Source organism: Trichechus manatus, unplaced genomic scaffold (assembly GCF_000243295.1).
Source record: "Trichechus manatus latirostris isolate Lorelei unplaced genomic scaffold, TriManLat1.0 scaffold00110, whole genome shotgun sequence".
NCBI lineage: Eukaryota > Metazoa > Chordata > Mammalia > Sirenia > Trichechidae > Trichechus > Trichechus manatus.
In genome coordinates, this window is record NW_004444046.1 from 8,613,819 (window position 1) to 8,620,479 (window position 6,661).

The 6,661-nt window shown below is 36.8% G+C and overlaps 1 protein-coding gene across 1 annotated transcript in view; it reads left to right on the forward strand.

Moving 5' to 3' along the window:
- Positions 1–336: 336 nt before the first annotated feature.
- The window catches only part of NLGN1 (neuroligin 1), a 1,020,111-nt gene continuing 1,013,786 nt past the window's right edge, over positions 337–6,661 (forward strand). The window contains exon 1 of the mRNA XM_004383485.2: positions 337–405. The gene's annotated coding sequence lies outside the window, so the exon portion shown is untranslated. The remainder of the gene's footprint in view (positions 406–6,661) is intronic.

Below are 6,661 nucleotides of genomic sequence, written 5' to 3' on the forward strand. Positions count from 1 at the left end.
TAGTAAAATGACATCATATAAAATAGTCTAAAAGAAGTTGCAAAGCCACTGTATTTTATAGAAATTTATCCTATTTTCAGTGTTTAGGAAGCTTTCTTCTAGGCAAGAGTAAGTTCAGGATTATCTGTGAATAGCTACAAAATAATGGCTGTCGCTTGGAAGCTCCTAAGTATAGCATACGTTTTGGAGGAAATTATTTGGTCATTTGGCCTAATGTAAAACTGAAAAGGTGGCCTGAAATTTGCCCAACAATTTAAAATATGTTGCTGTTCAGTTCCCCGTAACTAATGCTCGCCTTTCTCTGTCCCTTTGCTTTCTGTCACTTACGAGGACCAGAGCTGTGAAGCTTGAGGCCACTCAGGTTCCAAATTTGTGACAAATCCTCCAGGGCTCACTGCAGTGGCAGTAAGTTCTCGCAGTTTGATTTCCTTTCAACCACTGAAGTGTTAGAAAAGTAGCAACAAAGGCTCCCACGGAAAACAGCAGTTCTGTTTCCTGACTGTCTGCCATGGTCATGACTTACTTACTTGTTTTATTCCATTGACTTTTTTGTTGATGAATTTTAATACTTTTCTCCGTATAACATATATTACAGTTTTCGTGAGCAGGTATAATCCTTTAACTGTGCTTTGAACATAGTGACTATTTCTTACATTCTTCCTCTTTCAACCCTTTGTCACCTGCCATAGAAAAGTTGATTGTATGATTAAAAATGTCTCTAACTTTTAAGCTTAAAAATATTTTTATTTTAAATATATTGTATCTTTATTTTATAAATTTTGTTCTCTTTTAAGAGTACAGATATGTGTAATAACCTCTTACGCTCACGAAGACATTATTTGTGATATTTTATCATCAGTTTAATAAAAGCAAGTCATTTTTAGGGAAAAATGTAGTGTAAGTCTATGCTATGGATTCAGTTATGAAGGAAGGCAAACATTTTTAATGAGGAAGGGATATAACGAGGAAATAATGGCTTTTGGGTTAGATGGAACCATTCTGGACTTAGTACAGAACTGACTCCCTGCTCTTTGTAGCTGTACTCAAACAAATGAGTTGATCTGCAAAATCGAACAACACATGACCTACATTATTATCAGTATTGTTCTTACTTTTGAACATGTTTAAAACTTCTTTTTAAAATGAACTTACCAAATACTAAGTGAACCAGTCCCTTGTCGAGAAAAAAGGACAGAAATTATTATATAGCATTTTTAGGAGATTGGTTTTAAATGACCAGCATTTAAACCAAAACAGTTCTTCATTCTCACCATTCAAATATGCTAATAAAGCAGCTTCTAAAATATATTTCCCAATATTTAAATTTTTTCAGAGTATTTAGAAGCAAAAAATGCTACTCATCATACATTTGCTGTTGTTCTGGTTAATGGCTCCCATACTTTGGCAAATAATGTGTGGTACACATATGAGTCCTGGGATGTGTTTTAATAACTCTGATTTTCCTCCCACTCATGGTGCATCTCCCATAATTTGGAGACTCCTACTGTAGGGAAGCCAAATGGGGAAGACTCTATGTTTGAGACCAGAAGAGTTGATTCCTAGGCATGGTTTAACTGTGCACCCCATTAATGCTATAAAATATCTACTGGTTCTTATCTAGTTGTGACCCCAACTCACCTAGATTCATGTTCTATCCTTCTCTGTGTGGTCTATGCCCTGGGAGGCTAATCTCTCTCTCTCTCTCTCTTTTTTTTTTTAATTTTATTGTACTTTAAGTGAAAGTTTATAATTCAAGTTAGTCTCTCATACAAAAATTTATACGTACATTGTTATGTGACCCTAATTGCTTTCCTTGTACTGTGACAGCACATTCCTCCTTTCTACCTCTGATTTCCCATGTCCATTCAACCAGCTCCTGACCTTCTCTGCCTTCTCATCTTACCTCTGGACAGGAGCTACCCACTTAGTCTCGTGTATCTACTGGAGCTAAGAAGCACACTCTTCGTGAGTATCATTTTATGTCCCATACTCCAGTCTAATCTTTAACTGAAGAGTTGGCCTTGGGAATGGTTTTAGTGCTGGGCTGACAGAGAGTCTGGGGGCCATGCCTTCGGGGGTTCCTCCAGTCTCAGACCATTAAGTCTGGTCTTTTTACTAGAATTTGAGTTCTGCACCCCACCTTTCTCCTGCTCCATAAGGGACTCTGTTGTGTTTCCTGTCAGGGCAGTCATTGGTGGTAGCCAGGCACCATGCATTTGGGAGGCTAATCTCAATCTCTATGAGCTGTATGCACCTAGGCTCACTTGACAATTGACTTCCTGTTGAAATACAACAGATGCAACAGACGAGTGGATAGGAGGACAGGCAGTTTGGATTATTTTTTTCCCTTCATTGACTCCTTGCTCTGGGCAATGATTTCTAGCAGTAACTGGATCCTTCCATGAATATAACCCTGGCTGGGTAGCCCTCATCCATGCCTCCATCTATAACTGTACTCTAGTAACACAATTTTGAACTCTTGCCCCTAGGCCAGGTAATGACTTCCTTTAGTTGCTAGTATCTGGGTGCTGCAACATTGCTTTTTGGTTTCCTTAACTCTGCTCAAACTTGGATTAGTCATCATTTATTAAAATATCTTGAATTGGCCTCTGTTTTTTACATGATTGACACAGTATGTAATATCAATGAAATGCACTGTGTAACAAATTTGATTGTCACAGTTTCATTCTTGGATATAGAAATGGAGTGGGTAATACAGAAGATCCCCAAGATACATGCCTAGAAAAAACTTACATTTGAAATAGCTTGGCTCTTGCTCCCTACTGCTTCTCAGGTCCTGATTTCTCAGTTACTGCAGCCATCTCCTCACCCCCAATACCACTGTGCCTACTGTGGCAACAACTGCTGCTTTCACTTTCACTCCTACTTGTAGGAACCCATTACCTACAGTCGTCAGAAGGATTTTAAAGGGGAATAATGGAAGATGATGCTTTTTCAGGAACATTAGTAAAAGACAGTTGAAGCTGCAATAAGACGTGCATTGGAACTGATCCATTACTCCTGTGTGCAGCCTTCTGCTCTTTCTGCTACTGAACCTTGATGAATATGAGATTGGTTCTAACCTCAGTTGTACTCCCTGGTGCTTGGTTTGGAGCTGGCTTGCCCTACTCTGACTTGATTCTTTATTTAGCTTAGTGGGCTTACTTTCATCTCATTTGGTTGTTCACATCTGATTCTCTTTAAACTCTGCTTGCAGACTAGCGATATGCCAGATACCACGCAGGAGCTTTTTCCTCCTCCATTGCTCTTCCTCCCACCAGGCCTCTTGGCTGTGCCTCTGCTGCTGCGTTTACTTTCACATCCTCCCCTCACCTGTGCCTTCATCACTGCTGCCACTGTCTCTTGATCTGCCATCTTTGCTTTCCCTAATCCTGCCTTGCCTCCTGTCAGTTACCCTTCAGCCAGTGCCACTGTTAGCTCCACCACCAACTCTGTTATTTTCCACCAACAGGCAGTTTGACTGATTCCTTCTTTATTTTAGCCGTTAAACTGAGCTCCCGAATATTTTAGTCCCCGCAGATTATGAATTTTGATATTTTGGTTTTTGTATTTAACACTGTAAAATTCATATAAAGGGAGGTTAGTCCTCAAGGATTCATTAGTTCTTGGTTTATAGCAGATGCAAATGAATATATTTTTTCTCATGAGAAAATAGGAGTATGCCTTTGATCATTTGGTTATTTTGATATAAATTTCATCTTAACAGTGTTGTGTCTAAATTTTCAAATTAAAACCCTTTCCATTCAGCAGTGGAGAAAATTTATATCCTGGATGCATAAATGTTTTGTGTAATAAAGTTTCTATAGCAGAATTCCAATTTCCTGGTTAAAATAGGCGAGTTTAAATAAGGTGATGAAAAACTGAGTATTTATTACGTATCATCTTTCCTGTGGAGTCCTTGGGTGGTGCAAGTGGTTAAGGGCTCAGCTACTAGCAAAAAGGTTGGCAGTTCGAATCTACCCAGAAGTGCCTAGGAAGACAGGCCTGATGATCCGCTTCTGAAAGGTCACAGCCTTGAAAACCTTATGGAGCAGTTCTGCTCTGCACATATGGGGTCACCATGAGTCAGAATCAACTCTAAGGCAACTAACAACAACAACAACAATACGTTTCCTATTAAAACTATATAAGAGAAAAAAAAGACAGAATGAAGGAAAGAACAAAATGAAAGAGAGTTGCCAACTTTCTTCAGAATCTCTTTAGATTCTAGACTATACCTCTAGTGTGGAGATGACAGATCTACTGTGTAATCTTTCCCAAGCAGTTTTTAATATAATTTTCTTAAAAAATCAACATTGTTCTGGAATTTGTTAATCACAGATCCTTGAAAAAAACCTTTACTTATTTTTGTGTAGCTTTATCTTCATGGTTTAGACCTCTAATTTTTAAGAAAGTCATAGACAAACTGTATGGAATTTAGAAACATTAAAAATGGCTCGAGAATTTTAAAATGGGACTGCAGATGAAAGCTTAAAGAAATTAGAATTATTCAGTAGAGAGAAAAGATGTAGTTACAGCTGCCTTCCTGGGGTTAATGTGCAGTGAATATCTTGTTTCTTCCTTGAATATAAGAAAAGGGAACAGTGGTATATGTTATGAAAAAAAGTAAAAGCGTATCTGCTGCCTGAGCTTTTTAAGGATTCTCTTTCCTGAAGTTCTTCAAAAATAGATTTATCTGGAAAAATTTTCCAGCATTTCCCAAATTACATTCAGTGGAACACAGTTATGATCTTCATTTTTATAAGGTTTCCTTGGTCAAATAGTCAAGTAGCCTTGGGAAATGTCCCATATGAAATCTTCTTCTACTATATTAGCAATATACATTAGTATATTAAGGCACTGAAGAAGTTCAGCAAAGGAAAAAAACAAACAAACAAACTTGTGTAAGTCTGTTTAATACTTAGATAACCAAGTTGATTTGCACAAGGGGAAGATTCTCACTACCCCCCCACCTCCCTAATAGCACACGTCAGATTTTCCAGAACAGTTTTCCCTTACCTGTTTGAGAAGCACTGGTTTAAAGCCTAGAAAATTAATCTCCACGTCTGTTGGTGTCTCATTTGTTGAGTTTTATGATTATATTCAGTACTGGTTATAAACCTCTGGAATTTAATCCAAGGCATGAATGGAATTTTAAGAAGAAATATGCAGGAAACTATAGGGAGGAATTACCTTGAGATCGAATAAGTGTTTTATGACTCTATTCCCTTGAACTATGTGTCCCAGGAGGGAGAACACGAAGGAAAATGGGTGGCTTCATATATTTGGAGAAGCTGAGTTCTGTTTCACACTGCTAAAGGCTCTGTCTATTCACCTACAAAATAATGTATATGAAGTCTATGTTAAATCTGTTAAACCACCAGTCTGTGACATAAATGCTTGGATGCCTTCTGCATTAATCTAATGTTAGTATTTTGAAATGAACTGAGAGAAATTTTTATTATAGAAAGTTGAGTTGCGTATTAACCCTTTTAACTACAAAATCATGACAGTTGCATTCAAATTATGTAAAAATATATGTAAACAGCAATTTACTTAAATTTGGAGAAATGAAAGTGTCCTTGCAGGTTGGAAAAATGCCAAAAACATTTGGAAGCTTACTTCTGTTACCCAGTTTCCCCATGCACTGATTTCTGTTGAGTTATTGTCAGTTTACTCTTGATTTTAAAAATATTCTGGACTTATCAAGATATTGAGTTACAATAGTTGCTGTTAAAATGTGTTGAACGTTTATTTTTTCCCAGGCAATTACTAATCTTTTTTTTTTTTTTTTACATCAAGTTCTTTCCAAACTATTTTCATTTTAGGATTAACTCAGTGTAGTCCCTCCATATAATAAAGCAGATCATATTTTTCCTGTGCCCAACTAAAAATAATGTGTAACATTCAAAGTGTGTCATGTTCTCCAAGGAAAGAGATACTCCTACAGACTCGTTTTTGTAATTTTATTTTGTTAGTATGTGAGTGACTGTATAGGGATGTCTGTGTTGAAGGGATTACATTTCACTTGAGTTTTCTTGTACATTTTCAGTAATTATTGATTAACATTAGACTACCAACTATAAAACATTGTTTTCATGATCATATTAAAACAAAAAAATTCTTTTTAGAAGGTGTTTGATTAATTCTATTAAGAAAAGTTTAGTGAGCACCTACCATGTGCAAGATATGGTAAGCCCTGTGGAGATAATATAACCTAGGATTCTTGAATTTAAGGGTATTGATGAGTTGACTGCTATTAGTATTAATCATAAATCTTTTAAAATTGTAGACTTCCACCTGATTAATCATAGTGTGAGTTGGTCAAAGAACTAAGAGATCTACATCTCCATCTCAATCTCTGTCTCCATCTCCATACTCATACCGATTTCTATATCCATATCTCTATCTCTCTGTGTATTATCTACTTCATCTTCTTAATTATGCCAGCCAGGGATCTTCACTATTAACTAAATACAATATAATTCTATATAATCAGTTTAGAGAAAATGACAGAGTGGTTTGAAACCCAGTGAAGTTTATAATTAAATACTTGCATCACCAGTCTTTCTAGGGCAGGTAATTGGTTGTTATCTTAGGCTGGGTTCTCCAGAGAAGCAAAACCAGAGAAGTGTGTGTGTGTGTGTGTGTGTGTGTGTGT